This window comes from Gossypium hirsutum, chromosome D10, assembly GCF_007990345.1.
Source record: "Gossypium hirsutum isolate 1008001.06 chromosome D10, Gossypium_hirsutum_v2.1, whole genome shotgun sequence".
Lineage (NCBI taxonomy): Eukaryota > Viridiplantae > Streptophyta > Magnoliopsida > Malvales > Malvaceae > Gossypium > Gossypium hirsutum.
The window spans coordinates 43789096-43796283 of NC_053446.1; the positions used below are offsets into that span (position 1 = coordinate 43789096).

The 7188-nt window shown below is 34.8% G+C and overlaps 1 non-coding gene across 1 annotated transcript; it reads left to right on the plus strand.

Annotated features, from left to right (window-relative positions):
* Nucleotides 1-582: 582 nt before the first annotated feature.
* Nucleotides 583-689, plus strand: LOC121222711 (small nucleolar RNA R71). The gene has a single exon (XR_005920076.1). It is a non-coding gene; the product is annotated as a small nucleolar RNA R71 (small nucleolar RNA).
* Nucleotides 690-7188: the final 6499 nt, after the last annotated feature.

Sequence of the window (7188 nt, forward strand, 5' to 3'; positions counted from 1 at the left end):
TTACTTGAAGATTCAGTTGGTGTGGGTTGTTGCACTTGTTGAGAATATTCTGGTGGATAATTTGGTCAAAATGACATAGAAGAGTCGCTATGGTCCACCAATTGATTACTCCATAGAGAAATTGGATGATTCTGCCATGAAGAGTTGTAAGAATTTCACTGTGGACCATTCCAATTTTGATTTCCCATGTAATATTTCGACTCTTAATTCGAGGGACAATTTTCAAAGAAATGACCATCTCCACAATATTCACAAGAAATATTCTTGAACTAGTTCGGCTACTGACCTAACAGATTACCATTGAAACCATTAACAATTATGTTCTTAAGCATAAAAGACATAGAGGATACCTGGCCTGCTAAAGAAGCAAGTGTGTCTGCTTCATGTACTCCTGTTGCTCGTCTTTCTAAGGCTGCTTGGTTGGTTTGCCACTGATAGTTATTGCTGGAAATTCATTCAATAATCTCATAAGCATTGTTATAAGACTTAGAAAGAAGGGCTCCATTTGCTGAAGCATCCACCATCATTTTAGCATGAATATTGAAACCAATATAGAAAGTCTCCATTTGAATGCAGCAAGGAATGCTGCAATGGGGGCACTTTCGTAATAACTCCTTGAACCACTCTCATGCCTCATATAAAGATTCTTCATCAAGTTGTTGAAATGAAGTGATTTCATTTCAGATCCTGGCGGTTAAAGATGGAGGGAAATATTTCATTAAGAAATGTTCAACCAACTCTTGCCATGTAGTTATGAAACTAGACGGTAGGGAGTTCAACCACGCTCATGCTCTATCTCTTATGGAGTATGGAAATAATCTCAATCTCAAGGCGTCTCAGTCACCCCGGCTAGTTTAAATAAGTCACTCACTTCCATGAATAGCTGAAGATGAAGATGTGGATCTTCAGTAGGAATCCCACTAAATTGACCCATATTTTGCAACATTTGGTACATTACTAGCTTCAGCTCGAAATGTTGTGCCTCGATTTCGTGTCTCCTAATACTCAGATTGAGCTCGTTGAATAGAAGAACGGCATATTGTTGTATAGCATAGTTTCTATCACCGGCAAAAATGATCGGATTGTAAGTATTATAAGCGAATGTTCCTCCTGGATTTTGGTTTGGATTCATAAAATTCATATATTCGGTCCTTCTTTGGTTCACTTGTCTTCTCCTTTATCAGAAAGTCATTTAATTTTCAGGGTCTAGAGGGAGTAAGTCAATAATTTGATCAATAGTCATAAACACCCGAAACAAACACAAAAAAATAGAATTAAAATTTAACAGAAAAAATAGACGACAATGCAAAATTAACAATTTCACAAATAATGTCTTTTTAAAATAGTCCCCGGCAATAGCGCCAAAAACATGGAATGACAAAAATGTGCACAACAAGTAATAAAGTTTCAAGTAAATGACGAACTATTGTACCCACAGGGATTGTGAAAAAATTTATTTATGAATGCAATTTTAAGAACACATTGGTGAAGAAAGATATTTTGATTTGAAGAGGTGATTAAAAACTAGGATTTAAACTAAGTAAAATAAATAAAAATAAAATAAAAGTTCCAATGCATGATTTCAAAAGATGATTTCAATCAAGATGACATAATTGTGTTAGATTAATTACATTTCCTAATTTAGAATTATTAAACTCATGTTCCTGTTGTTACGAATAAATTTACAACAACTCGGTAATTTGCTAACTTATGAACATACTTACCTACCAAAATCCATTTATCTCTTGACTATATCTCTACGTCAATTCAACCGATTAAACAAATTTTAATAAGCAAATGTGTTAATGCACATACATACTTATGAAATTAAAATAATCTCTTGTACATATCTCTATGACAATTCAAACAATTAATTCAATCTCATAAGCATATAAAAGATTGTGTGAGGTAACAATGTATTTCTACCTTGAAACAGTTTAATCACAATAATCTTACAAGTTATGCAAGGCTAATGTATCGTTAGATATTGTTGCTAATTTAACCCTCAGCTACCTTAGATTATTAAACATGCACTGATTAAGTATCATGTCAATTAATTGCAATTTCAATCCGTTTAAAAAATTAATTCATTAGTTACCTTACAATTGTAAGGCAAGAATAACTGAGTCATGGTTTTACTTAATCAAACATCTTACCGAGGCCTATAACAACACAAACACAATTTTAATAAATTAAATAGACAAAATGCAATCAACCTAACACAAATAAAATTTAAGTCATATTAATTAAATTAAACATATCAACATCACAAATATTCATAGACATGTTCATCATAACAACAACAAAATTAAAAGGAAAGGGAACAAGAATCAAATTTGGTGTTTCTTTGAGGCTTGACTAATTTGCTCTGCTCCTCCTTCTCCGCTTGTTCTTGTTGAACCGAGGCTTCCATGAACACCTGAATGCTGATCCAAATGGTGGATGAATGACTCTTTTTCAAGAGGTGAAATCGGCAAGGGAATAGGGAAGAAAATTAAGAACAACGGAAGGGAATGAAGAGAGAAAAGTGAGAGAGAAGTGAAGAAATGAATGGATTTGAGATGTGTTTGAAGTGAGCAGCCAAGGGGGGTATTTATATGTTGAGAAGGCTACTAAAAATACCCAAAAAAAAGCAGCCAAAGACTCCCCCTTATGGTCGGCCACACATGTGGCATGTTTGAAGATTTCGAACATGTTATTTTTAGGTAGAGGCAGATCTTGAAACGCATGAATAGTGGAGGGGTTTGAAAGCAAATTGAAAGAGTCTTCAAGGGCCATTTTGCAAGCCAAATAATTAGCCAAACAAACTGATTGGGTCAACATGTGGGACGGTTTTCTCAGTTCAGCTCAACTGGGCCACTTTTCATAATTAATTAATAATAATTTATTTAATTCAAATTAAATTGGATTAAAATTAAAATTAATTATATTATGAATTAATACAAATAATTTGGACCGTCTTAGACTAAAAATTTAATTTTCCTTGATGCTTCAAAATTGCTTCTCGATTCTGCGCTTTTAGCAGTGTCTGTCAAGTCGTTTTCGCCTTTTGTGCAAATCTGTCAAAAATAATAAAAAAAACTAACATTTGATATAAATTTAATTAAAATTCATAATTTTCATAATTTGAGTGAAATTTAATTATTTTATAATTATTATATATTTTTCAACAAGAATTTTACCGAAACTGCATGAATTTGAGTTAAAAGGGGCATGAAAAAATGTGTATATGTAACGCTCCAAAACTCGGCCTAGAAGTTTAGACCAAATTTCAAAAGTCACATTGATCCCCGAAGTGATCGTGGTAAATTTTAGTTTAACAACCCGAAAAACATTGCAATATTTTGGTTACATAAAAATTTTCAGTTATCAAATCCTGATATTCAAACACAAAGTAGTTCAATCCAAATAACATCTACTTTCATTTAACACAAAATTTCATAACATGATATTTAAAACCGAACTTACAGTCTAAAATTGTTTACATAAAACTCATATGTACAGAAAACACTTTATTAACCAGTTTTAAAAACGTGACACTTTCGAGAGCTTCACATACCGAGTCCAGCTTCAGAACATGTAAATGTACCTGAAAGAGGAAACACTAAAGGAGGTGAGCTACACGAGCCCAGTATGAGTCCGATACGTGACTAATAATAGAAGTATGGAACTAAATTCAATAGCATAACAGACTTACAGATATACACAAAGTCAGAAAGTAAACTTGGAACCAAAGTCCCAAGAGAACATAACAACTCGAGCACACCAAGTCACACACAGACACTCACTCACAAGTGTTATTCATTCAAACAGAATACAGTCAGATAATCTTACACCCCGAACACTCAAACAGATGCGTATGAATGTAGTCAAGTGATAAAAACCCACCCATCCAGCCAAAACACCTCTCCATCCCCCGATCACACCCCAAAAGAGTTGTTTAAGCTCATCTAACCAAACACACCACATAGGACCTCGAAAATTCCATCCAACCCTACACACCATGTATGTGGACTAAGCCACTCAGATATTAATACGCAGCAGGGCTGGCGTATATATAGTACAGTGCAATGTGGTAATCTACTTTACAGACATGTTGCAGTTAAAGCTGCTAGATCAGATAATGTTACGCAGAAAAGCTAACGTGCGTGTGTTACAGTGCGGTAAACCGCTGTGCTAATAAGTTTGCAGTTAAATTGCCAGATCATATCAGAATCAATCTTCCTTCTCTTCACAAACAACCCAAAAGTTACTTTATGCATGTGCATGTATGCTTACAACCTCACATAAACAATAAACACATCGACAGACAGTCAGACAAACAAACATGCACACACCCAGCTAACCGAGTTCAGAATTAGATATCACGCACAACAATCACAAATAACACATAAGCCGAAGCCCAGATCAGAGTCTTAACTACCCTTGCTAAAGCCTAGTCAAGGGTTGGAACACACAAACACATTTTTAGATCAAAACATATACAAAACAAAAATTGGTGGCTTAGGGCCACATGGCCTTGTGCTCTAGCCGTGTGGAAATGCCTAGGCCAAAGGGGTCAACACGCTTGTGTGGGAGGAGGCACACGACTATGTGGATGAGGCACACGCCCGTGTGGGCCAAGGACATGGCCGTGTGAACAAACCATGTAACTCTCTATCCATTTGTGCTAAAATACAGTAAAGGGCAAACACGACCGTGTGAGCATCTCACACGCCTGTGTGCCCACCAGACACGACCGTGTGTCCAAAACACAGCCCGTGTGGGATACCTATATCCCCAAATTAGCCTCAGGCCGTGTATGCCAAATTACTAAACCCTAATTCCCACACACACACGCATATGTGCCCAGGGGACACGGCCATGTGAAAAACGACGGTGTGGCCAGGCCGTGTGGCAAATTTTGCCTGAAAACCCTAATTCCTAAATGCGCACAGCTATGTGGACCGCCCGTGTGGTCACGAAAATCCACAAACAGCTTGGAAATTGAGTTTTTCGGTCACAAACTCGTCCCTCAGTCGATGGGATTCAAAAACACAACAACATATATAGATTTCCACGCCATTCAACAATATTACCGAACATCGACAACCAATTCCCGAATGGCACATAGAATGCCGCATTCCACCAAGATCAAACTTACAAATCATAAATAAAATTGAAAATTCTTGAAACCCATACCTAATTCGCGACCAAAGACGTCCAGACACTGACTCGATGATAAAGGAGCAAAATTCTCCAAATCTGCCAGCAAGATAGTTTTCAAAGAAAAAGAAAATAAGCAAGAACAAAAAGAAAAGAAAACCCAGAAAGAGGAAAAAGAAAAAGAAAACTTCGAAGAAGAAAGGAAAATAACAATAATAATAAATATAAATGGTTATAAATTTTTAACTTAAGACAAAACTACTATTTAAAAAAAACAAAATAAAAATATTTCACCAAAACGCACACACAAGAACTTGAACCCAGAACCTAGAGGACACTAACACTCACTCAACCACCAGACCAGCAGGTCATTCTGTCATTTAAACGCGCAACTAAAAACAATAGCACAACCTTCTCACTAACCCTAACCACAAAACTCAAAACTTCTAACCCTAAAATTTGAGGTGTTACAGTATATTTTCGTGTTTCCACATAGGTACCTCTCATTCGAGTGAGAAGTTTTAAGCTTTTTATTCACTATTTCAGTTTGAAGCATTGAGTAGTTATTAGGTTTGATAAAGTAAATATTGTTTTTCATCCATCCATTACAGATTAAAGAATGATTTTTGTGAATAGCAATCCCTTTATTAAATGTCACAGTATAACCATCATTAAATAAACATGCTACAGAAATTAAATTCTCCTTAAAATAAGGTACATAAAACATGTTCTTTAAAACAATCTTCCTAAAATTATCAAAGGGTAAAATAACTTCTCCCAATGCTTTGGCTGAAACATAACTCTCATCTCCGGTCTGCAATGAGAGGGTCTTGTCACGTAGACTTATTGTTTTGCTGAACCCTTGTAAAGAAACACATGGTTAGTGGCTCCAAAATCAATAACCTAGTTGTTAATTGATTCTTCCACTAAGCAAGCTTCAAGCACAAAGAGTTTCATACCATTTCCCTTTTCGGCTAGGTAATCTAAATACCCATTGTAGTTTGATCTAAAATGCTCTTTCCTGTTGCAGAAGAAACATTTGATTTAGGATCTTTTGACTTCTTAGCCTTCTTCCTATCCATACGAGGTGGAAGTGAAGACTTAGTCAGTTTCTTCTGTCCCTTAGCTTTCTGTTTTCCATTAGAGAATGAGGGGCCTGGAACGACGAAAATGTGCAAGTGTACACAATCGCAACAAGTAATAAAGTGACAAGTAAATGTCGAGTTATCGTACCCACAAAGACTGAAAAAAAGAAATTTATGAAATTAATGTTAAAACACTTTGGTGATGGAAAATATTTTGGTTTAAAGATGATTAAATACTAAGGGTTAAAAACTAAGTAAAAAAATTAAAAATAAAAAGGTTCTAATGCACGATTTCAAATAAGGTTTAATCAAGATGATATAATTGTGTTGGATTAATTACATTCCTTTCACTTAGAATTATTAAACTTATATTTATACTGCTACTAACAAATTCACGACAACTCGGTAATTTGCTAACTACTGCTCATACATACTTATTAGATTAATCAATCTCTTAAACAAATTTCAATGTCAACCCAAGCGATTAATCAATCTTCACAAGCATATAAAAGATCAAGTGAGGTAACAGAGTATTTCTACCTTGAAACAGTTTAATCACAATAATCTTGCAAGTTATGCAAGGCATGTATATCGCCAAATACAATGTTAAATTAACTTCAGCTACCTTAGAAGAATAAACATGCACTGATTAAGTATTGTGTCGATTAATTACAATTTCAATACGATTTAATAATTAATTCATTAGTTATCTAACAATTAATATTGCAAGAATAACTTAGGCATGATTTTACTTAATCAAGCATCTTACCGAGGCCTGTAACAGTACAAACACAATTTCAATAATTCAAGCAACCAAAATATAATCAACCCAACACAGATTAAATTCAAGCTAGATTGATTAAAATAGCCATTTCAATATCATAAATATTCATAAACATGTTTGTCAAAACAAAAACAAAATTTAAAGAGATAGGGAACAAGAAGCAAATCCGGTGTT